Source organism: Myotis brandtii, unplaced genomic scaffold (assembly GCF_000412655.1).
Source record: "Myotis brandtii unplaced genomic scaffold, ASM41265v1 scaffold504, whole genome shotgun sequence".
In the NCBI taxonomy this organism is placed as follows: Eukaryota; Metazoa; Chordata; class Mammalia; order Chiroptera; family Vespertilionidae; genus Myotis; species Myotis brandtii.
Genome location: NW_005369217.1, coordinates 2,727,699 through 2,752,778, shown reverse-complemented (window position 1 = coordinate 2,752,778; position 25,080 = coordinate 2,727,699). Strand labels below are relative to the sequence as shown.

At 42.8% G+C, this 25,080-nt stretch overlaps 1 protein-coding gene across 3 annotated transcripts in view; it reads right to left on the bottom strand.

Annotated features, from left to right (window-relative positions):
• Positions 1-25,080, bottom strand: part of TMCC3 (transmembrane and coiled-coil domain family 3) — a 219,873-nt gene that overhangs the window by 34,604 nt on the left and 160,189 nt on the right. For 2 of the 3 annotated variants that reach the window (XM_014548343.1, XM_014548344.1), the window contains exon 1: positions 826-830. The exons of the other annotated variant lie outside the window; for it this stretch is intronic. The gene's annotated coding sequence lies outside the window, so the exon portion shown is untranslated. Of the gene's footprint in view, positions 1-825; positions 831-25,080 lie in introns of those variants that run through there. 3 annotated transcript variants of the gene reach the window in all.

The window sequence follows — 25,080 nt, the reverse complement described above, 5'->3', positions numbered from 1 at the left end:
AAGGGCTGGAAGTGAGCAACCAGAAGCTTCAGTGATACAGCTTCCAAGGTGATATTTGGCTCAGACGTAGAAGAGGAGCTCAAAAATCAGCCAAGAGAGCTAGCAAGAAGCACAGACAAAAAGTAAAATATTTAGGAAACTAAAAGTTTTCTTGGGGCATCTAAAATTTAGAAGGACTAAATGGGTCATTCTAAATCAGAGTATGATTGGGGGCTGGGATGAAAAAGAGAGAAGGCATGAGCGCCTCAAGAAGATAGACAGCCTGGGGCAGGCCCTGTAAACCATGCTATGCTTTAACCTTCATCATGTAGGCAAGATGAAGCCAGGGTTTTAAACATAGGTGGGAATTTTTTAAAGTATAAAAATAAAATATTGAGGAATAGAGAAGTTGAAATATCCAAAAAAGTATAAGGAAAAAATCACCCTTAAAACCTCCCTTAATTACAGACACTGTTGAGAATCTTATTAATTCTTTAAAACATGTAACTGTGCCTATACTGCACACAGGAATTTCAGACCATGTGCTGCTCTCAGTCACACAGGATGCACCGAATCTGTAGGATTTGGTCTATCTGTGGCTGTACCTGCATGCTGCCATGCACAGCAACACTAAGGGGCCTCTGACTGGATTGCAGGGATCATATAAGCAGACCTACTTAAAAAAAACACACATTTGAAGCTAAGGAGAGTTGTGTTCTCACTTAAACTGGTATTATCCATCACATGATGGGAAGTCAGGCATTTTGCCTTATAAAAACATGATTTCTTCTATCTCCACCTATCTCTCTTCTGGGGACCCGAAATGCTAAACAAACTGATTATCACAGCCCTGGTGCTTTTTATCAGAGAGCTCTATGATGAAAAGGGATAAAATTTTCACCCAGGATGAAAGAAAAGGTAGGAGCTAAAGATGACTTCCCTTTCGTTTTTTATTTATGGACTAGAGGCCCGATGCACGAAATTTGTGCAAGGGGCTCAGCCCTCCCAGCCCCAGCTTTGTCCAGAAGGTCCTCCAGAAGGTCATTCGGCTGTCCAGTCTAATTAGCATATTACACTTTTATTATTATAGATTACAAAGAGAAATCCTTCACTGTACACTGTAACTAAGCCATAATTACAGAAAATATCCCAGATCCTTCTGACTGTATACTGAGGTACACCTATCCACTTTTATTACTCTGATTCTGTCTGAACCCCCCCCCCCCACCACCACACACACACAAGTTAGAATACTAAAAGGGGGGAAAGTGTATGAAGAACAGAAAGCAGTCTGGGAAAATTTCAACACCAGACTTTTAAAAACTCTTTACTGGGCACTATAATGAACCAAATCATGGGTCTGTACCTGGCTTAGAGCCCTAACTTCCCAATGAACTCAGATAGAACACCTGCTCCGAGCTTATTACAGAGCTGCCTGTGCACAGAACTGCCATGGGAAAACATTAATTTAATGTCCAATCAGAAGAATGTCTTTCTTCTTAAGAGGCTTTTACTCATGCATAGTTCCCTAAAATATGTGAACTATGGGGTTTTGTTGTCTTTTATGGGGAAAGCTGATGAGCTTAATAAGGCCCCGATGGCTGCTGTGTAATAGTATTCCAATGTAGTGTACTTTATTTTTATTAAATTGACTCAGTCCACCTACATTATTCAGCATTTCAAAATGTTAGAGGACCATCTGTTCAAGATTCACCACTGAGAACATTATGAAACCTCATTCAGCCCAAGATGTTATCCTGAATGTGATGAACGAAAATTCCTTTGATTTCTATACAGGATAATGCCTCTGATGTCATGCATTACCTCAGATGTTGTTATGACTGACGTTTTATTAATAAGGCCATTGTAAACATCTGTAAGTGCCACAATCCCTGTGGCAGAGATAAAGTTTGTCTAATTGCTTTTCATCCTGGATAAACATGTAGACCACAGCCGGTGAATATATACTTCATATTACAGGACTGACTTAAAGTGTTTAATTCTATCTAATCAGAGGCCAGGATATGTTTATTTTATTAGGGGGCACATTCTTCAAAGGAACCAAACTTCTTATGCAAACAGTGAGAAAGTGATAAATAATTAGGCAAAAATTAAATGGCAAGCAGATCTGGGCACATCATTTATTTTCCACTTATATAGCATCTTTCATCAAAAATTTCAATAAATCTTGATAAATGTTCTTGTCCCAACCCAGGATATGATTATCTGAAAGTGTTACAAATCTGTTCTGAATTTCATAATAAACAACTGACAGACATTAAGTCTTTAGGACTCATTGCTAAGTCGTTCTTCCCCTTTGCCTCTCATATCAAGTTCTCTTTCTTTCTTGATATTCTCTCCAACACTTGATACCTGCCTGGACTAAGTCTTTCATACTGCACATCTGGACCACACTTTCTAACTCAACTCACTGTCTCCAGACTGCCCTTCTCAACGGTCACCACAGAGGCTATATACAGGATGAGGTCTAAATTTTGATAGTTGAAAGTCAAAGTCCTCCATGTCTTGACCCAAATCTGAATCTCTCCATTCACAACTCTTACCTGGACCAAATGGTATGATCCAGGTGAACTATGACAAGATCAAGAACATGCCCAGATCAGTTCTACTAGCTCATCTCACCTTTGCTCATGTGCTCCGCCCACGCATGCAGTCTTACCACCCTTTCCACTTCCATCATCTACTACTCGGTGCCTGCTATGCCCCGTCAGCATGACAGATGTTTGACACATTTTGCCTTTAATCCTTACCCCAATTCTGTAAGGTATGTTTAGTCAATCATGATAAGCATCACAGAAATCCAGGACTTTAACAAGGTCACAAACTAGCAAGTGATGAGCCAGAGTCTGAACTCATGTCTGATTCCATAGTCTGTGTTTTTTAAAATCTCATACACACTTCCTGAAATACCATCCCCAACCTTCTACTTACCTACACCTTGGGGTTCCTTAGGAGTTTGGCTCAGTTTAACCTTTTCCACACATAGTCATTTCTTATCTCCTCCCATCTAGTAATCAGTGCTTACTCACAACTCCTGCTGCTCTTAGAGTCCTTCCTGCTGCACTAAATCCTCCACTGCCTTGTATTATTAGTTACCTTATGTGTCTTCCCCTTTTTTGTAGTCCCAGAGCCTCGCATTGTCTCTTGAACACAGTAGGTACTTGACTGTCATAACCAAGCCCTTTTGTACTTTGATATTATTGTCTTTGGGTGAAATTCCATATCGGGTAGGATAATTTCAGTAACTGAACAAAGTAAGTTCAATTATAGGGGCCTTTTTGAGCTCACAAACTAAGAAGATCAGAGGACGGGGCTAATTTGGTGGCTTAAAAAATGTTATCAAAGACCTAAACTCTTTCCATTTATACATTCCAATATCCTCAGGACATTTGCTCATTCCTTCATGGAGGCAAGAGAACTACTGCAGTTCTAAGAGTCACTGTGGACAAGTATTGTCTGGCTATAGACAAGTATTGCTGTCTTTTCATATTTTGTTAGAGAGGAAAATGTTTTCCAGAAGCTCCCCTTAGGCTCCTTTGGCCAGGACTGAGTCCTATGTCCATGAATTAGTTGCAAGGGAGGATGTGGAAGCAGTAACATTTCAGCCTCTACTGCAGGAGCTGGCTCTGCCAGCTACATAGAAAGGGAAGGAACATGGTGCTTGGATAGGCAACTGACAGTGTTTGCAAACACTGTTATAGAAATATTAATGTAGTAATAAGCTCTGTATAATAAAACTCCTCCATGTCTAAATAGATGAATTGTCATAAGAAAGGTTTGCTAATCACGCTATAACAAATAATCCATTACAATACAGGTAAGAAAGAAGAGAAATGGAATCTCCCAGCTCTTTAGCTGATAAATTGTAAATACATTCCTTATCCTAAGGTCGTCAGTTAAATATCACGATTTCTTCAACCACCATGATCATCACAAAGAAGGAAAGGCAAGTGGGGGTGAAACACTAGCCCTCTTGAGATTCCATGTAGTTCTCCAAACACATTAAAACAGACAAAAATACCAAAGAGATTTAAAGAACAAAAATGGAGAACAAAGTATTTACAGGCCTTTGCCTTTTCTCCTCTTTTTTGCTGCTTCCAACAGGATAGTCTGCCTCAATTCACCACCACCTGTTTTTAGTTCGAGAATCAGCATAGATATCCAACAACTGGGAACCACTTTAAAAAATTCCAGTACAGCTCTAGCTGGTTTGGCTCAGTGGATAGTGTCAGCCTGCGGACTGAAGGTTCACAGGTTTAGTTCTGGTCGAGGGCACATGCCAGGCTGTGGGCTTGACCCCCAGTGGGGGGCATGCAGGAGGCAGTCAGTCAATGATTCTCTCTCATCATTGATGTTTCTCTCTCTCTCTTCCCTCTTTCTTCCTCTTTGAAATCAATAAAAATATATTTTAAAAAATTCTAGTACAACGAAAAACAATGCAGCCATTTAAATGGAGGTGGACTTGAATGGCTACCATGGGAAGCTGTCCAAGCTAAACGACTAGAGAAAAGATGCAGAGCTCTGTCTACATACATACTTATTTGTGCTTTGAAAAGGGGGCAGTGGTGGGGTTTATATAAATGTATACACATGTGCTCTGTATAAAAATCTCTAGAGCAGTGGTTCTCAACCTTCCTAATGCCGCGACCCTTTAATACAGTTCCTCATGTTGTGGTGACCCCCAACCATAAAATTATTTTCGCTGCTACTTCATAACTGTAATTTTGCTACTGTTATGAATCGTAATGTAAGTATCTGATATGCAGGATGTATTTTCATTGTTCACGACCCACAGGTTGAGAACCGCTGCTCTAGAGGGTATCTTAGGAATTGTGAATGGTAGTTATCTCTGGGGAACAGGACTAGGAAGTTGGGACCAGAAATAACTTTTATTTTATATTCTCTTTCTGGTTTAGTTTGTTTTTATTCATCTTATTTTCATATTAAAACAAAAGTCTCCAGTATCCACATTGTCAAAGTGAGACTATTATGCAAATAATTGCAAGGTTTCATTAGCACACTCAAGATACTTTCTTGTTTCCTCTTAGGACCTATGATTTTACTAATAATAACAAAATAACTGGCCTCAGTATTCAGGACAGTGAGCATTTTTGTAATGCAAACTAACTTAATATACGAGATCACTTTCTGAAAAGCTCCCTACTGAAAAGGTTTTTAAATCCAATTTCCCAAAGAAGTAAAACCATGCTTCAAAAGTTAGTTCTAAAATAATTTTTATAGAATGGAGCTGGTGTTGCCAATTCATAAATATGTAAGTTTTCAAGTAAAATCACATAAAAAAATCATGTATACTAATGTTACATCATTCTTGTATAACTTCACAAGACGCCATCTCCTCTAGGGACCAATGCTACGGAAACATTTCTATGGAGAACTGAGTGTCCAAATGCTCACAACTTTGAATCTGTATTGTGTGGGCGATGGTATTTCCCAAGCAGGGACCTTTAAGAGAGCATCACAGGAGCACACCGGCAGCGTGTGACAGGCCTGTCCCTACCCATGCAAACAAAGAGAGTCACAGAGTTCATTCACCTTGTGACTGTCTACACACAGCTCACGTGACTCCTGGGGGCTAGATTGCTTTATTTGTGATTGTCAGATTTTAAAGTTTTGTTTTGCCCTTCAAAATGGTTTTGTAACAACAACTATAAAAAAGCAATAAAGCCATCTCCTAAAGGTTGAAGTTTCTCAGAAGCCAAAACAGGACCGGACTACTTCCATTAAAAAAACAAAAAAAACTTGTTTTGATGGTTCTAGAATTTATTTTTACATGAAGCAATGCTAAAATGGGATTACAAGATCTATCTGGAATACTTACACTTAATTAATTCTTAAAACATTAAAAATGGTTTGGCATTTGAACACACACGTGCTCCAGAGGCCCAGAAATTCCATTCTTAAGAACAAATGCCCATGGTTCAGAGTGCACTGAAAATATTCATAGCAGCAATGTACACAACAGAAAACACCAACAATAACAGCCACCCAGAAATAACCCAGAAGTCTACAGGCATTTGTACAGGGTAATAAAATGAAACATAGCTACAAGAATTAAAATGGGTAAACCTTAAAAGAAGCAAGTGAAAGAAGAAGACAACAGGCAGTATGAATTCCACTTTATAAAGGTCAAATGCAGGCAAACCCTTGTTTAGGTCTGAACACCTACGTTGTAAAATGACAGAAAAAGCAAGGAATGGCTAACACAAACCTTAGGACAGCATGTCCTAGGGGTAGGGAGGCTTGTGATGGAGAGATATGCAATCAGGGTCAAGCTTGATTTCTTACCCTGGGTTTTAGGTATAGTGGCAGTTCACAGTTATTTTTTAAACACGTATTTTCTATATGTAGCATTTTACAATTTATGGACATTTAAACTTAAAAACTATTGACAAAATTACATGGTAACATAAATTAAATGTGTGTGTCTGTGTAAGTTATATTAACATCATATTTAATCCTAATGCTCTCTCTAGCTCTAAACTTAACTCTGGGTAGCAGGTTAAATGTAAATTTGAGGCCCTATTTAAATTGTGACCTGGACTCGAAGGCCCTGAGGCTATCAACTGCAATATGTCCTGACTATCTTTTTGGGACATTATCCTCACTGGTCACACCTGGGAATGTGAAGGATCTAGTCAGGAGAGAGCCCCAAATTTCCCCCAGGCTACAGTTTGCACACACACTCCTGGGTCACACACTCCTAGGTCACACACTCCTGGGTCAGTGGGAGGAGCCTGGAGGAGGAGGAGTGGGAAGCGCTGAGAGGGCTTCTCCAGAGGAGCTGTCAGCCAGCAGCCAGCAGGAGGAGACCTTTCCTGCAGCCGTGGGAACAGCCTCACAAAGAAGGCAGCTACACTTGTTTATTCAACAAGCAGGGCTTTAGCAATTTGGGTGGGAATTTCCCCCTTTCATTGCAACTGAAACTGTGCATGTCAATCTCTGTCAAATGTTGCACTCAGATGCCATGCAGCTATTAAGATGCTTTGCTGTTAGAACAACTTGTTTTTTTTTTTTTAATAACAGAAATTTAATCTCCGAGATGCAAAGGATCAAATGTAGGCAGCAAATCCTTACAACTTTCCTACCCCTACTTGTTTTATTTTCTAAAGGCTAAGAATCGTTACCCACAGGAAAGCAGCCTCTGTGACATTCCAGACAAACCTCTGATGCAGAGCTAATTGAAAAAAAATTACTGCAATGAATAAATGTGTTCAAATATTTTAATATTCAGGCAATGAAAGATTGTATTTATTTCTGAGCAATATATTGACACGCACACACAAAGCCACAAATTAAATATGGATTTCTTATGACATCAAGCAGCACACATGGGCAGGATTCAGGGGAAATGGAACCTTCTCTGCCTCATAGGGGCCTTGTGGTGTCTGAGAATGGTCGGTGAGCCCTGACTGTTCAGACCCACATTACGCGTCCCCTCCTGCTCCTAACCCAAGGCTCAGGGGCAGCCTCCATAGCTTGCTTTCTCACAGTGGCTGTCACTGTCACCCACAGTCAGTGCTAGGGAGTCTGAAGTTTCTAGGGAAGGGAGGACTCAGATATCCAATTGCCAACAGATCGGATATTACAGTACAAAGTTAGATTCCAACTCAGTCGGTTTAGACCAGGGGTCCTCAAACTACGGCCCGCGGGCCACATGCAAATACAAATATTGTATTTGTTCCTGTTTTGTTTTTTTACTTCAAAATAAGATATGTGCAGTGTGCATAGGAATTTGTTCATAGTTTTTTTTTAAACTATAGTCCGGCCCTCCAACGGTCTGAGGGACAGTGAACTGGACCCCTGTTTAAAAAGTTTGAGGACCCCTGGTTTAGACCTACGATTACTTCCAAACTGACAGCGAAGGGGAGGACAACTGGCTCCTTTCCAGCCAGTCGCCGGCACACTCAAACCCAGACATTGTTCATCTGAAATCACACATGTTGGATTTACATTTTTAAAGGACCAAAGGCGGTTCATTAGGAGTCCAGGCAGGCTAACTACCTAGAAACCTGATGAGAAATAGCGAGGGATTTGGGCAAGCACGAGGACAAATATTAAGAGCACAAAAATAATTTGTAATTCTTTCAAATATCTCATAGAACATTAATGACCACAAAGCGCTACAATACATGTTTACACAGTCCGGTTGAAATGCAAGAGTGGTGAAGAGACTTACCAAATGCCACACAACCAATCAGGAAGTAGACCAGGATCAGCAACCAGCTCCCTCCTGCCCGGCAGGCAGCCGCTTCTGCAAGGCCGGCAGGCTAGACACTAACAGCACCTTCCTATGACTCACCCTGGACTTATAGAGATACTGCTCACATATCTCTGGGTATTCCTGTGTTGGTCTTAGAGAAACTCCACGCCCTGCACCATAAATCAATATAACTGCTAGCAATAATACACTGTATTCAACCCATCGCTGGACAAATGGGCTCTTTGTGTGGCCAGAAGAAAAGATACACATTCTGTATCTTTGCAGGGACGCAGCCTAGGACAGAGTCCTGTTATCACACAACACTGGGATGGCAAGAGAACCCTAGAGACGGTCAGTCGGCACCCCGGCTTACCAAAGAGGAAACAGGCTCAATTCAACAGACTTTGGTTGGGCAGAGTCAATACAATTCAGTGAACGGAGCACAGGAATCCCCAACATGAATGAAGGCAGAACGAGAAGTAGTACAAGTGCCTAGGGAAGGGCAGTGACTCAAAGGCAGTGAGTGAAGTCAGGAGAATCCTTTCTCTGTTGCTTCATTCATGAGACAGATGCTCACTGGTGCCTTTCCGTGTCAGGCACGGCGAGGCATCCTGGAGTTGCAAAGGGGCACAGCACCCTCCCACCAAGTCTAGTGGCGAGGGAAACAATGACCGTCACTGGTGAGTGCCATGAGAGGTACACGGGTGCTATAAGGCAGCACTTGGAGGGGGGTGGGTAGCATGGGGGGCGAGGGGACAAGGTTAGTATAAAGAGACTTGTCAGTCAGAAGGTGCTTCAGGTAAAGTGAGTTCTGAATCAGTTTCACAGACAGCAGGTAAGGATTTGGAGGATGCAGTGCACGGCGACGGAGGCAGGGGAAGAACTGAGTTGGCAGGCAGAGACCAAACCTTGAGGGTTCCAGTTATATCATGTTAAGCTATTTGGATTTCAGCTGAGAGGCCATGCGGCAGCTGCCTAAGGGATTAGAAAGATGAGATCCCTGTTTTAGACCAGTCCTTCAGAGAAAGCTGGGGCAGACTGGAGCCTGAGGTAGTACTCTGAGGCAAGAGCTGGTGGAGGCTGGGTGTAGGGTGGTAGCAGGGGAAGGAGAGAATAGCGTCTAAATAGCGTCAAAGGCCTCCGCAGCAATCAGCTGGCTGTGGGGATTAACAGGGGGAACCAAGGAAAACCCCACTCTGGCTCTGCATTCCTTGTCATGGCCATTCACAAGACAGATAACTGAGGAGAGGCCAAGAGGAGGCGGAGGTTGGAGCAGAGGAGGAGAAGTCAGATTCAGACACAATGAATTTGAGGTTCTATTGGATGTTTAAGCACAGACGTCCAGAAGAATGCTCAGAGATATGGGGCTGGAGAAACAGAATTGGAGCCTTCAGGGACAGTGCCTTGGGGCAATTCACTAGGAGGGTATGCATGGACTTTAAGGTCAGGCAGACCAGATCAACTGCCATTTCTGCCACTGAGTAGCTGTACGACCTAGGGCAAGTAAATTAGAGTTTTAAAAAAATATATTTCATTGATTTCAGAGAGGAAGGGAGAGGGAGAGATAGCAACATCATTGATTAGCTGCCTCCTGCATGCTCTCTACTGGGGATTAAGCCCACAACCCAGGCCATGTGCCCTGACCAGGAATCGAACTGTGACTTCCTGGTTCACAGGTTGATGCTCAACCACTGAGCCACACCGACCGGGCTAAATTAATGTTTTTAAGACTCTAGTTTCATATGAGAACATTCCTCCTAAAAATTAATGAGATCAGAAAAGGACCCCATGTCATGCCAGACACAGAGATATTTAAAGGTTTCCTCTTGCCCTTTTGTGGTCATATACTGCTTTGTATTATAATTTCAGTACTAACCCCTGCAAGAATACAAGCTTTTCTGTTGTCAGTCACTGGTCTTTAAATCCCTTTTGACCTTTCTTGTCTGAACAGATTCTCCAATATCTGAATTGCCATAAATCATATAAAAAACTCAGACCAGAATTGTCCAGGGGACCAGAGGTTCCTTGCCCTTGACATTAGATAGCAAATGCAAAGATCTCAAAATTGTTATGTGGTTGAAGTGATATTGATTTAATTTTGTGTTGGGGATACGATGGGGGAGAAAAGGGCAGTGGGGTTTGGAAAAGGGAGTGTTGTCAGTCTAATAAAGTCTTGACAAAGTAATAGAACTTTACTCTCTGTGCAAAAGTATACTGTAATATTTAAGAGAAAGAATGTTCCAAGGTTAATCTATTGCACAGCCTCTATCCTCTAGCTCCATTTAAGTAAAGGTTTAAATAAATGTCAAATAACAAATTCCAGCAAATGGATCTTGCTTTAACCAAATATTAAATCAATAGCATACTTTTAATATAAAAAATACATAATTTTTTGTTAGGTTCATTTTGCTTATTCTATTTATAATTTAAAATGAACATTTAAACTACAATAAAGATTTAAAAATCAGACTGACCGCTACTGTGGTTAAGGCATACAGAATTCAATTCCACACAGACAAGCTTGTGCATTTTCTTCTGTTTTTGCCTTCAAATTTGAGCTCCAATTTGTCTCACCTATTTTTATGGCTACCTTCCCAGTCTGAAAATGTCTTGGTCACTGGACATTTTATTTCATCTCCAACTTACCTGTGTATTCACAATCACGTCTTCCTTCCTACTACCTGATCCTTCCCTGGTAGCTCCATGTATTTTCATTCTTTCATCGCAGCCCAGTTCAGCATACCTATTTCACTCATAAATATCTCACACTAAAAACAAAAAAAAATTCACAAAGTTTCTAATATAAAATTCCTTGATAATTGCCTCAAAGCTCATTTAGCTCATTTCATTATATTGATTAAACATAGAGAAAGATTTGGTTGGGAACTATAGTCTTTGGAACTTGTTTTATTCCTGGCTGTCTTCAACCTGGCCACGTGTGACGTGGCTCAAGCATGACCAGTTTGAGAGGGCACTTGGTCCCTAAGTGCTGAGGAAGAACATGCACCCTCCCTGCCAATGTGCCTAGCACTGACTTGAGGTTCTTGCTGCTCTCAGACTTTTGGGACTCTGGATAGTTCCCTTAAACTCACAGTACACCTGGCCATCCCTCTTAAGCCAACCTTTAAGATTTGGTACCCACTGACAAGTAGACCCAAGATACCTGCCTTGACTAGACTTGAACTTTCCATTCTTGAATAGACTCAACTTATTTTCAGTGTCTGTAAGATCCTCTCCTATCTTGTTGCCAGTGGGGAGGCAAATGAAGGCAGGCAGATGGATTAGATGGTATCTGCCTCACTAAACCAGCATCCCCATGCCACCTGGCTCCTGATCGGCACAGTAATCCCTCAGACACTAAGGAGCTGCACACAGTCCAAGTGAGTGACTACTGAGACGTAATCCTTTTGACTCAAACATTACTTTGAAACAGACACATAGACACCCATGACTCACATCAGAGGTATTGTTCAAAATGAAGAGCACCTCACCACCACAGTGCTTCACCCAAAAATGCCCTACGGCCTCTACCAAAGGAGGTCATGCCCAGGAAACAGCTTACCCAAATCTAGAGCAGGGTTTTCTCACTGGCACATTCTGCTCCAGGCTGTCTTACTTTCTGCAGAACCCAGCTCAGGTTCCGTGACCTCCGGTGACTCGAAGCTCTTTCCTTGAAAATCTGGGGTTAGCTACTTGCTTTACCTAGCCTTTCTCTATCCTCTTTCCCTCAGAACACTTTCGGTACCTTTTAAATTCTTCTTTTCCTTATGAAATGTTCCATTTAATTCTTCCATCTGAGGCTCTGAAGTGAGTTTCAGGTTTTAAGTCGACAAGGTAATTAGCTCTTTACCTGCTGCATCAGAATCAACTGCCGCAGGAAGGTCTTTTGAGAACAAAGATTTCCCAAGTAAACTGGTACAGCCTTTGGAAGGATATTTTGTTCCCATCTATCCTTATTTAAAGACACATAAACCTTGACCCCACAATTTTGCTTTTAGAAATTTATCCATATATGGTTACTGAAAAAGAGGTACAAAAATATTCAGCCCAGTATTACAAAGCCAAACAAACAAGGAAAAAAAAAATCACCTTAGAAGGAACTTAAGTTGTCTATGGATAGCTAGGAGACTCATTGATATAAACGTTTTGTGCAGAAAACGTTTCTGTAAAGATGCATAAGAACACAACAGTGCTTAACTCTGGGGATTGCACTTTTTTAAGTTAAGCTAGTTATTAGGAAAAATGTGAACCTTCATAATTTAGGCTTATATGGATGATCTACTAAACTCTTCATTTAACAATGTTATTTAATCTTTGTTAAACAGAAAATAGAACAGAAGAGGCACAAATGGAAACTCTATAGGGCAGGTTTATATTAAAATGTGTTCACCATTTAGGAAACCTTGCCTTAGTCTCAGCAGATCAGCTTTTTCCGCTAAGGCCCCTGAGGTATGTGTTACAGATGCCTTTACAATATGAACAGCTGGACTGAACCATCTCCTGGTGCTGAACATGTGTGTTTACACTTAAAGTCGTTTTTAACTGTTAGCTGGAGTGAGGTTGTGAGGAGAGGGAAGTCACAATATTTGTCAAAACATTAAAAAAAAACCAAAACCCACCACAAACCCTTCAAATTTTTTAAAAGAACTCATCAAGAACAATAAAAAACACACACAAAGACTGAAGCCCACGCCCTGCATAGGACTCGCTGAATCTTTGGATTTGGGAGTCCAATCTCTGCATGTTTTTACAACCTTCCCCGGTGATCCCTACGCTGCTGGTACTGCCTCATGCACACCAGAAGTAAACATGCTTAGCGAACACCATGTCTTATCCAAAGGAAACAAGACAGCACAGAGTAGAAAATGCTATGAACAAAAGTGTTCACTCCTGCACAACGCCAAGATTCTAAAAGAAGTAACTTTTAAAAAACACCGACAGGGAGCTTGGAGCTAGCACTGGGAGCTAGCAGACCCCTTCAGGTCCTTCCACCAGTGCAACTCCCCTGGCTCATTTGAAGGGGTCAGCGGCAATGTGCGAAAGAGCCACCTTTGGGGCTGGAAGGCAGCTCGACTAGTGTAGACCAGTGTTGCCAAGTTGTCGCTTCAATCACCTGTGTCCTGAGCCCTGCCTAGACTCAGGGTTCTGGGGCAGAACCTGGGGATCTTCATTAGGCAGCTCCTTTCTCCCTCCCACCCCACCCTCATTCTTATGACCAAATAAAGTTTGGTAACTGCTGAGCTAGTTCGGTATTTCCTGAACATCACCTGGGGCTACTGCCATCCTAGCCCTGGCCTAGCAAATCAGGTTCTGTGACCTAGCAAATCAGAATCTGTTAAACCAGTACCCAAGGTTATTCTTAGAGAACAGGGAAGTTTGAGAAACACCAATCTAGGTCAAACTCTTCATTTTAAGATAAGGAATCGTGGCCCAAGAAATTAAACAATTTTCCCAAAGACTTAACAGCTGACAAATGATAGCTGGGATACAGGAAACTGGCAAGCTAATTCTTGCCTCTTAAACCAATACCAACTATTATGTTTATCATGTGTATCTGTGAGGTTTCTGATTCACCATGATGAGGCTGTAAGTGACTAAGTCTGAACCCAGAGGGCATGTCAGAATGCACTGCTGGTTTAAAGGGCGATGGGTGCTGTCAGCTGTCCCACATCTGCCTGCCCCTGGAGTCTTTCACTCTGAATATCAGGATGAGAAGTATGAAACAGCACATCTCACAGAAAAGTAAATACAGCCCCACACATTTATAACCACATGAGGGTGATTTGAAGTCCTCAAATCTCATGATGTCTTGGTCAAGTATTAGGACTTTTAGTGAAAGAACTCTAATAAGTTGCCCGCTTGGGTGATAGCATCAGCCTGCATCTTGCTGCTGGGTAGAGAGAAGAGGATATGAAGAGACCCTGCAACCTTGCCCTGGAACCAGCATCTCTGAACCCATGAATGCGAAATGTGGATGGGAAATGAAACACCCAGGTTGGAGAGCACACAGCAAGCTGTAACCCAGGGAGCGTCCAATCAGTTATGATTGCCTCTCCTTAGCCCTCCCACACTGTCTCACAATCCACAGCTGTGATCAGCTTCACAAAGAATGTGCTACATTTTTTTTCTAGCTCTGAGATCAGATTCATCTTGTTAGGTTCTTGCCATTACTATTTTTTAAATATATATATTTTTATTGATTTCAGAGAGAGGGAGGAGAGATGGAAACATCAATGATGGGAGAGAATCACTGATTGGCTGCCTCCTGCATGCCCCCTACTGGGGATTGAGCCTGCAACCAAAACATGTGCCCTTGACTGGAACCGAACGCAGGAGGACCCTTCAGTCTGCAGGCTGACATTCTATCCACTGAGCCAAATCGGCTAGGGCACCATTATTATTTTGAATTAAATTTTGTTTTTTGTTTTTTTTACCAAAATATAAAAAAGGCTGAATGAATGAATAAAAGCAAAGAGGCAGACAGATCTTTTTGGGAATAACCACTGGCCCCTATGACCCAATGATAACCCAGTGGGACTTAAATTTGTAATAGAGACTAATGCCAATTCGGAAACCTTTCCGTTCCAGGGCACATGATCCAAAAAACACATTCATCTGGTTGGACATTTTCCATACTCTGATTTTTATCTCTCTTGGCACACTCTCCTCTAATAAAGTCACAACCTTTTGTTGCCATGGAACCCAATCAGACATGGAGCCTGTTACTATGACTTCCCTGCAGGTCTAAAAAAAGATCTAGTGACCAAGAGAATGGCTCTTTCTTAAAACATTTGTTTTCTAAGGCACAGAGGCTCCAAAAAGAATCCAACCCTTTTATATCCATTGATGTTTAAACTTTCATGCAGGCTAACCTGAACTCTTTTCAGCCAAAACTAGCCAATGTTTTGTAAAAATTTTTCAGGTGGGACGTTCCAAAGAATATGATTTTATAAATTAAGTACCTGCCAAAGAGGGTAAAAATGTGCTTAGTATTTCTTCCTTTTTCCTCTTCTTCTAGGCAAGCCTCCTAAAATTTGAGTGCCTGTTTAGTAAACGTGTCAATCAGCAGCTACCAAATTTCCACTAATACTTAATATTTGCCAAGAGCTCATTATTTCTCTGTAAAGAAAAGATAAGTGAAACAGTACAATCGGCCCTGTGTCTGTCATCCCTGGAGCTGGACTAAACCTGTGGGGACAAATATCTGAGACAAATAGCAGAGCTGCTTAAGGAGAGAGAATGAACATTTGCTGAGTGCCATGAGCCTTCATCACAAGAATCCTGCCACAGAGGCATTTCCATCTCTCTGTTTTGCTGATCATGTACCAAGGCTCACAGAGCTTAAGTAGCTTGCTCAAGCTGCCATGTTGGATTGGTCCCTGCCAAGGCATTAGGGGTGAGTTAATTAAATGTTGACCAAATATAGCAGGCTAATTTTTAAGTTGATAATTTGGTATGGCCCAAGAATGATGTTATAAATATCCAAATGGTCCTTGGCAGAAAAAGGTTCCCACCCCTGCTGTAAAGCTTGTCTGTAAAGATGACATGGAATCTATCTTTACTGGCACAAGGTGCCAGTTCTGGCTATACCCAGCTATACTAACTACCACATCTGCACAGCAGCAGCTAACCCTTGGGAGAATCATGAGTAAGTGCCCTGGCACTTACCTAAGATGACATTGAGCCAGACACCTACTGCATCCTCACAGGCTGGCTGCCGACAAGGCCTTCCCACCCCAGGCTCTGCAATGGGCAGAACCAGGAAGCGCGTGGTGCCTGCTCTTGTGTGATCGTGCGATTTTAGCAATGAAGTCAAACCTAAGCCACACAACTCACCACAATTATTCTATGCAACCCCAGTTTGGATAACCAGCTTCAACCAATTATTGGCAGGAAGAATGTGGTAAAGCATGGAACTTTGAAGTTATATTATTAATCAAACCAGACTTCTCGCTAAAAATATCTTACCTATTTCCTTGTATAATGCATACAACTACTTTCAATAAAAGAAATTTCAAAAACCAACACAAAACCACAATGAGATACAACCTCATACCCACTAGGGACAACTATAATCAAAAGGCAGATAGTAAATGTTGCTGGAGACACGCAGAAATAAAGACTCTCAAAAACTGCTGGTGGGAATAGGAAATGATGCCACTGCTGTGGAAAACACTCTGGTGGTTCCTCAAAAGGTTAAACATAGAATTACCTTATGACCCAGCAATTCTACACCCAGGTATATACCCAAGAGAAGTGGAAGTATATGTCTACACAAAAACTTGCACACAAATGTTTCTAGCATTGTTAATCACAACAGCCAAAAAGTGGAAACAACTCAAATGTCCATCAACTGATGAGCAGGTGACTAGATAGATTGTGGCATATCCATACAGTGGAATAGTATTTGGCAATAAAAAGAAATGAAGTACTCATATATGCTACAACATGGATGAACCTTGAAAACATTATGCTGACTTAAAGAAGCCAGATAAAAGACCACATCATGTCTGATTCCATTTACAGAAAATGTCCTGAACAGGCGAATCCACAGAGACAGAGAGTAAATTAGTGGTTGCCTTGGCCTTGGGGTTTGGGGAGGGAGGAAATGGAGAGTGACTACTAATGGGAATGGAGTTTCTTTTCGGGGTGATGAAACGGTTCTAAAATTGATTGTGGGGGTGACTGCACAACTCTGTGAATATGCCAAAAACCATTCCATTGTACACTTTAAAATGGGTTATGGTAAATGAATTAATCAATAAGCTGTTATTTTAAAATAGAATAAAGAAAAACCAACACAACCGTTTTTGTTTTGTTGTGTTTTTGGTTGTCCTATTAAATAAAAAAGTCCAAGTGACACCACCACCTGACCTTGGACAAGTTACTTTGTCTCTGGTGTCTCCACAACGTTTAAGAAACGGGGCTCATTCCTGAACCAAATGCTCTCCTGGCTCCCCCTGAGCAAAGGAATCTGCAGCGTTTTATCTGAGGAGAAAACTCACTTGGATTAAACCTCTCGTGTAATGTTCAAACTGGGAGTCAGACCCAGTCTGTCTGCCCCGCCAGGGTCCACCCCACTCTAGCTGAATCTTTTTACACTTTCCTTGTGCAGTTCTGCCCTTCACCCCCGCATCTGTGCCACACTGGATTCCTAAACACCTGCTATGTGCAAGGCTTGATGCCAGACAGCTTCACTACTTTTAGTTCTCAACCCCCAAGCCCCAGGGGAGAGGGTGTCCTTTCCACTCGGCAGTGCAGAACAGACTCAGGGAGGTCATGCAGGAGACCAGGGTCCAACAGCTGCAAAGTGGCATCAGGATTTGAACTCAGAACCAAAATATGAGTTGCTTCTCTTACTCCTACACCTAGGGTTTTCAAATGGGGTCCATAAATATATTCTTGGGGTTCCATGAGTTTGCTACAATTTTAAATATGTTTACTTAGATAGCAAAGAATTTTAATAGAACTGCATTTGTGGGTCACAGTGATAACCATCTGCTAACCAAGTACTCTCCTGGGTTTCAAGGTTGTTTGTATTTTCTCTCATGTTAGTATTTCTTTAGTTGTGTGGGTCGACAGAAACACACTCTGACAGTATTACTTTCCTAGGGCTGCCATAACAAAGTACCAGAAACGGGTGCTTAAAATAACAGAATTCTGTTGTCTCACAGTTCTGGAGGTCTGAAATCAAGGTGTGTTCGGGGCTGTGCTTCCTCTGAGGTGCCCGGAGGAACCACTCCGTCCCTGTCCTCGCTGCTGGCAGCCTCAGTCATTCCTTGGCTTGCAGAAGCATCACTCCAGTTCTCTGTCTTCACATTGCAGGCGTCCTCCCTCCGTCTTCAGGTCACCCAATTCCTTCTTTTTATGAGGACACCAGTGAGTCATACTGGATTAGGGCACACCCTAATGGACTCATGTTAACCTAATTATCTCTGTAAAGACCTTATTTCCAAGCAAGGCCTGGGGGTCAGGTCTTTGTAAAGGAAAAACTCATTCCTGTGTCTCCTCTCACGCTAATACCACACTCTGGTCACCAGATGTGTGTGTGGGGTTTGGGGAGGGTTCCCACACCAAACAATTCCACACCACCAGCTGGGAGTCCTGCAGTGTAACGCAGTTCTGACTATCTGGAGAAGCATCGGATCCCACAGGTTACGGGCTCATCTGGAAGCCTGCCTCCACCCTTCAGACACCAATTGCAAGTCCAGGTTGTTACCGGTGCTTCTGACCAACTGGCTATAAACTGGAGGTTCTTACGACCCTCTCTTTGTGTTGATTAATTTGCTAGAGCAGCTCACAGAACTCAGGTAAACGTTTACTAACTATCCTTTTATTATAAAAGGATATAACAGTAACTCAGGAACAGCCAGTTGGCAGGGAGGCACAGGACAAGGATGTGGGAAGGGGTGCCGAGTTTCCACCTCTGGGCACCATTCTCCTCAAATCTCCACGTACTCACCAACTCGGAGGCTCTCCCCATCCTTCTGGGGTTTTTATGTGGCAGATGAAGCCCTGGGCTGCTGGGGAGTAATCAACCTCCAGCTCCTCTCCCCCCACTGAGGTGGAGGGTGGACAGAAAGTTGGTCCCCCGGCAAGAAGCTCCCTCCTTAGGGGCTTTCCAAAAGTCACCTCATTTACAAAAACTCCGGTTTGGTTGAAAACGGCTTATTTATATGAATAACAAGACACCCATTTCAGTTTTACCACTCTCATCGCTTAGGAGAGTCCAAGGGTTTTAGGAGCTCTGTGTCATAAATGGGTACTAAGATCAAATATATCTTTCTTATTATAAATCACAATATCACAGACTTCAACATAGCTTTTCGGAGGGAGGAGGAAACACACAACTCAACCCATAACACTGACTTTAACTACAGGTGATGCAGCCATTCCAGGTGAAGGTTAAATGACCAAAGGTGTCACACACAATCTTTCTAAGAAAAGTTAATGAACTGAGCTTTTCTGAATAATAATATAGAAGGTAAGGGAAGCATTCCAAACTCAAAACAAAATAAAACAAAACAAAACAAAACAAAACCCTGCCCAGTGGTAGTCACGACCACACTGCACTGACACTGAGGAGTGATTTAGGTTATCTGTATAGTAAGTTGATGTTAATTTAAATTGTTTTGATATTTATATTTCACATGTATTTGTTAGAAAAATGTCATATGAAAATGTTGGGCAAAGTTTCCTTCAGACTGTTGATGAAATCTGCTAACAAAATCTTTATTCTTAAAGAACACCAAAGTAAAAACACCAATTAGCATCTGTGAACAAACAAACATTTCTCCACAAGCCAACAGCAGGGAGGAGATAAATTTTAAAATATGGAAATAAGAGTACACGTCTTCCTAATTAGACTTATTTAGATAAAAATGTAGCCAAGTGGCTCAGAGGAGCTCAGCCTGGTTGGAAGAGGAGGCAGCATCCGGAAAGGTGTCTCCATTAATTGGGAGTCCTGTCCCAGCAGTCTCTAGGGTCCAATGGATGCCACAGCCACATTCTCCTCACCTGAGGAAGCAGCCCGGCCTGGCTCTCTCCTTCCACATCCCTGGCACTGAGGGACTTAGGGGGAGCTGGGCCTAGGAGGGGAAGAGGCCCAAAAGAAGTGTTGAGGGCAAGAACAATCCATTCAGAGACTGTGTCTGAGTCCTAGCGCTGCCCCCAGGAAGAAGGGAACAGCAATAGTGTCCAGGTCTAGTCCTTGTACAGGGTGCTTTCTTTGTTTTGTTTTTACTTATGTTTTTTTGTGTTTTGTTTTTTTAAAAAAAGATAAAATAAGGACTCGGGGAGAGTGGGTATTGTAGAAGGGGGGTGTGGTCCCTGGGGTTGGGGATGTCCTTTCTCCACACCCACTTTCTCCATCTGCAAATACATTTTGGGGGGAAAAATGTAGCCAAGACCTTCATGAATCATTTGATATCTTTAAACATTGAATTCTGAAAAGAGAAAGCCCTGCTGTCTGTTGGAATGTGTGAACTCAAACACTACACTAATAGCTATGCGTGAAATTCTTAGCTCATTCCTCCTGCTTCCTTTCATTGTTCCATCCATCCAAACATTTATTTTGCATTCTGTGCCCAGCACTAGATATACAGTCCCTGCCCACTTTCTGGTAAGGAGAGAGACAAGTGAACCACAAGTGACAATTCTTCTTTCCCAACAGACTTAGGCACAGTTAGCACCCAAGCCCGGTGTGTGATGAGAAAAAGGAGTTAAAGAACTTTCACTGCACTCTCTTACATAAGCCCTCAACATTCTTCTAAGTTAAGAATTATACTGATTTTTTACATGAGGAAACTGGTTCAAATGGGTTGAGCAAACTGCCTAAGATGACCTCACAGAGTTTTAAGGATCTAAAAACCAGTCCCTTGTCCCCGAAGTCCTGGCACGACACTCCTTTTTTACAGCTGCTTAGTATTCCATTGTGTAAATATACCACAATTTTTGTTGTTGTTGTTAATCCTCACCCAATGATATTTTTCCCATTGATCTTCCAGAGAGAGAGAGAGAGAGAGAGAGATAGGGAGGGGGAGAGACAGAGAAAAACATCCATGTGAGACAGACACATTGATTGGTTGCCTTCTGCACACGCCCTGAAACGGGCCAGGAATGGAGCCTGCAACAGAGGTATGTGCCATTGACCAGAATCAAACTCACCACCCTTCAGTCCTCGGGCCGAAGCTCTAACCACTAAGCAAAATCGTCTAGGGCACCACAGCTTTTCTATCCACTCATCTACCGATGGACACTTGGGCTGCTTCCAAATCTTGGCTATCGTAAATAATGCTGCAATGAACATTGGGGTATGTATGTTCTTTCGAATTAGTGTTTTGGGTTTCTTCGGATAAATTCCCAGATGAGGAAGCACTGGGTCAATAAGGCAGTTCCATTTTTAAGTTTTTGAGGTAACTCCATACTGCTTTCCACAGTGGTTGCACCCATCATCCCCATTCTATGCTCTTGAAAAAATCCTGGCCTGTGGATTAGACTGATTGGGAGGGGATGTGGAAATGAGGGGGACATACAACGACAATGGGAAAGCTCTAGCACCTGATTTGTAAAGTTCCAAGGCACATAAAGGGTGCTTTCAGCTCTGAAATTCTATGAAGGAACTAAAATACTATTTCCAAAAAGCAAATAAAACCCCACTGAGAGATGGCACTATAATTTCTGGAGTTTGCATCAGTCTATTTTCTGCAGTCAGATAAAAAGGTGACTGGTTTGGGTTACAAAGGCAGTGTTCCACTATAAAAACCTGCTGGTTACCATGACAATTTTAACATCTCTGTTCCTCCCTTTTCTGTAGCATCCTTCCTCCATCCGAGTCAAATCAAAGTACCCATCTGTGATACCCATGATTTAGTATTTCCTTTTCATCAGAAATCTATATATATAAAGAAGCAGGGTCCGTAATGACCACAGGCTCGACCAAACACTGGAAGTCAGTGCTGGGTTGCCAAGGTGACCCAATACTGACTGCAGCCGGTGCTGGTGCAGAGACCCAGCACTGACTGCGGAGGGGGCTGCGGATCAGGCCCAGAGAGAGCCCTGCAGAGAGAGAGGCAGGGTCTGATCCCCAGCCTCCCTCACAGTTGTTGATCAGCCATTGCCTCTCTCTTTCTCTCCTGGCTTTGCCAGCAGTCCCGCCTCTGTTTCTCTCCGGGCCTCCGTGGGAGCTGCTGATCAGCTCTGCCTCTTTGATCAGGCCCAGAGACTCTGACTGGCATTGAAACCGACCAATCAGAACCTAATCTGGGTGAAGTGCCAGGAGCCAATGGCTGCCTAGGAGGCGGAACTTTTGACGCTGACTGGCATAGAAACCGACCAATCAGAACCTAATATGGGACCGCTTTGGCAGTATAGTGCATATGGCTGGCTATCAGTACAGATATAGGGATTATGTGTTTTTGTCTGCCAAGAGCATCTCCTCCTGCTGAAAAAGGCTCCCCCCCCTCCATTTAAGCAATCCTATCCTATATAATCTATCTATACTAATAAAAGGGTAATATGCTAATTAGACCAGGTTGACCGGCCATCTTCCAGACGTCTGACTTCCGGACAAAGCCATCTTGGTGGGGGCCGAGGCAGAGGCCGTTAGGGGAGATCAGGATGGCAGGGGAGGGCCGTTGGGGGCGAGATCAGGCCTGCAGAAGAGGGCCATTGGGGGGTGAGATCAGGCCGGCAGGGGAAGGCCGTTGGGGGCGAGATCAGGCCGGCAGAGGAGGGCCGTTGAGGGGGACCAGGTCTGCTGGGGAGGGCAGTTTGGGGTGATCAGGCTGGCAATGGAGGGCTGTTGGGGGGGACCAGGCCTGCAGGGGAGGGCAGTTTGGGGCGACCAGGCTGGCAGGGGAAGGATGTTTGGGGGGACCAGGCCTGCAGGGGAGGGCAGTTTGAGGCGACCGGGCCTGCAGGGGAGGGCCATTGGGGGGGTCCAGGCCTGCAGGGGAGGGCAGTAAGGGGTGACTGGGCTGGCAGGGGAGGGCCGTTGGAGGGGACCGGGCCTGCAGGGGAGGGCAGTTGGGGGTGACCAGGCTGGCAGGGGAGGGTAGTTGGGGGCAACCGGGCCGGCAGGGGAGGGCAGTTGGGGGCAATCAGGCCGGCAGGAGAGCAGTTAGGCATCCATCAGGTTGGCAGGGGAGTGGTTAGGGGTGATCAGGCTGGCAGGCAGAAGTGGTTAGGGGCAATCAGTAGGCAGGCAGGCGAGTGTTTGGGAGCCAACAGTCCTTGATTGTGAGAGGGATGTCCGACTGCCTGTTTAGGCCTGATCCCTGTGGGATCAGGCCTAAACAGGCAGTTGGACATCCTTCGAGGGGTCCCAGATTGGAGAGGGTGAAGGCTGGGCTGAGGGACACTCACCCCAGTGCACGAATTTCATGCAATGGGCCTCTAGTATATATGTATGTATATGTGTGTGTATATGTATGTATATGTGTGTGTATATGTGTGTGTGTATATATATATATATATATATACACACACACACACACACACACACACATGCACACACACAAAATAGTACATATCAAAGGACTAATTAGAGAACTAAAACCTCGAGCATTGCCAGCTCTCCTCCACTGCCAATAATGTCCCACAAACAACTATCAGGAGACACCATGCAGGAGGTGTGAGTAGGAAGGGAGGTGGGTAAGTCGGCACCTGTTCCTTCTGGTCTAGAGCCTCTCAGGGTGGGCTCTGGGTCAGTTCTTTCCAGAAGGGTCCAATTGAGGCCCGGGCTCCCTGGAGCACTGCCATTATGTGTCTGCAGGTCTGTCCTTCTCGGTCTAAGCTCCTCAAGTGCAGCATCCACACAGGACTGATTTTGGAGCCTAGCACTGCACTGGGCTCACAATGAAGCACTTAGGAAGGGAGCCTCTCTTTGTATCTTCAACTGAGAGCTTGAGTTTGGGCCTAGCCTGCTTTAAATCATCTTATGGATTCATCCAAGGTATAAAAACATGCAAAGGAATGAAACACAACTTTAGGTTATGTAGACCTCTTAGGAAGTAGGAAGGAGAAGGCATCCAGATAGGTGTACCTGGGACCATTCATTTCTTAAAAACAAGTGACAGAAATTTGATGCAAACATGGCAGAATGTTAACATCTGTTAAATCGAGGAGACAGGTATATGGGTATCATATTTTCAAAAATGTTTTTTCCATGTTTGAAGCATTTAGTAATTAAAAAAAAATCTGTCTACTAATGACTTAACCAGAACAACTTGGTTAGGGATTTGATCTGGGATTTCCTCCTGCTCAGAACATTCTCCCCTCTGAATTGGTTTACTTTTAAATATGAAGTAAGTTGCTGTTTCTGACAGGCCATTTCATTACCTTATAATTTCAGAACCTGATGTCACTGCATTTACGTCCACAGGACATTAACTTCAACCTTAAATTTAATTCAACATCCAAAGCAAGCATAACCTTAAGAAAATGAAAATCCACTGAGAATTTAATAAGCTAGCTGCCCTACAAAAACACTAGCTCCTTTTAGGCCATTGCGTAAATAAACTAAGGAATAATTATTTGAAGGAATTATTTACTAACAAAGTTACTGTGACTTCTGAAATGTGCAAAGTATCAGAGAACATAAAATAATCTGTATGCAAATTCAGTGTCTCCGTCTTTCACAAGTTATGTATTATTCTGATGCAGTGAATTTGTTATCATTAAAATTACCCCAAATGTGCAACAAATTATTTCAAAAATAAAGACTGAGAAGGCATCAACATTTAATTTGAAAGAAAGCCACAAAAATACAAGATTATTTCATTCATTTTCTATTTTCCTAAAGAAACAGAAGCTCCAGGTATGTGGGTTGGATTGGGGGGCTGTTTTGCAAAACTGTCCTCAAACAGCAACAAGGCTGAAAGGCCTCATTGTAAGTCCTTCTTTAAAAGTAAGAGCCTACTTTGAGTTCCCAGTATTTACAACACTTCAAAATGACCAGAGTGCTAGTCAAATTTCTCAATAGTAAAATTTAATATTACAAACCCCTTCCCCAAATAGCAGTGCATTCCTGGTTGCTAGAAACAGATGAGGATTTTGGTATAAATACGAGCCCTCATGACTCCTCAGGTGATACCAGGACATAAATGAGCCACTTTAATGGAAGAAGAAGGCATAACCAATAAACGCCAATTCAGTGAGTACTTCTAAATTGCTCAGCATATGAGGTAAACTTTGGCTGGCTTTATGCAACAAATATTTAAAATGTCAATATACTTGACAATGCTTAAGTCAAAATGTTTTTACAAGCATGAAGCCATTCCAACATTAATGAGCTCTTGGGTCAGGTTATGAAATGTTAAGTGTTAGTTTCTGGTAACAGCCAACAGTTTTAACACCCC